Below are 1,087 nucleotides of genomic sequence, written 5' to 3' on the forward strand. Positions count from 1 at the left end.
GAGCACCGCGATTTTCGAGTACTTCCGTACTCGGGTGAAAAGATTCGGGGGGCGGGGGGAGGCGTGGCGGAGCGGGGGTTGGCAACGGGGAACAGAGGGGAGCCCTCCCCCCCCCCCCCCCCCACCCACGGCGCCCCCCCAAATCTTTTTGCCCGAGTACGGAAGTACTCGAAAATCGCGGCGCTCGGGTGAAAAAGGGGCGTGGCCGAGTAGGTTCGCTCATCTCTACTTAGCACCAAAGAGGTGGTTTAAAGATGCAGAAAATCCATGTCAAGAAGTGAAAAGTCTTCCACCCCCGTGACGGAGATTTCAAATCTACCGTGGAAAAATCTGTTTCCTATAAACAATAATGCGCAATTCTCTCTGGTTTTGGCGCCAAATCTGCACAGAATATGGTGATCTGCCCATCAGGCAGGCGTAAAAATCAAACAAAGATAAGCCACTCGGCTAATCAGGGCTGTTAACTCTTTAAATGCCACTGTCAATTCCGACAATGGCATTTAAATCCTCCGACCAATGTTTGGGGATCCCATACAGCCCCCCTGCAATGAGATCGCAGGGAGCCGTGTGGCTGTCATGGCAGACGGGGGGCCTTCTGAAAGTCCCCAGGGCTGTCATAGCAGAATGCTTATCAAGCCTTCCCAGTGGCGTGGTTTAATAGAATGCCTGTTAGATCGCAGTATGATGTAATGCTATGGCATTACATCATACTGCAGGAGCGATCAAAGCATCGCATGTTGTTCTTCCCGTTGGGGACTAAAAAAAGTAAAAATAAGTTTTAAAAAGTCTTACTAATTGTTTAAAAAAAGTAATAAAAGTTAAAAAAAAACATTTTGCCATATTTATAATAAAAGAATCTAAATAATAAAACAACAATACATATTTGGTATCGCCGCGTCCGTAAAAGTCCGATCTATCATCAAAGTAACGCATCATTTACCCTGTACGGTGACTGTCGTCAGAAAAAAACAAAAACGCCAGAAATATGCTTTTTTTTGGTCACTCTGTCCCCAAGACAAAATGTAATAAAAAGCAATCAAAAAGCTGTATGTACTCCAGAAAGGTACCAACGGAAACTACAGGACAT

Source organism: Eleutherodactylus coqui, chromosome 9 (assembly GCF_035609145.1).
Source record: "Eleutherodactylus coqui strain aEleCoq1 chromosome 9, aEleCoq1.hap1, whole genome shotgun sequence".
In the NCBI taxonomy this organism is placed as follows: Eukaryota; Metazoa; Chordata; class Amphibia; order Anura; family Eleutherodactylidae; genus Eleutherodactylus; species Eleutherodactylus coqui.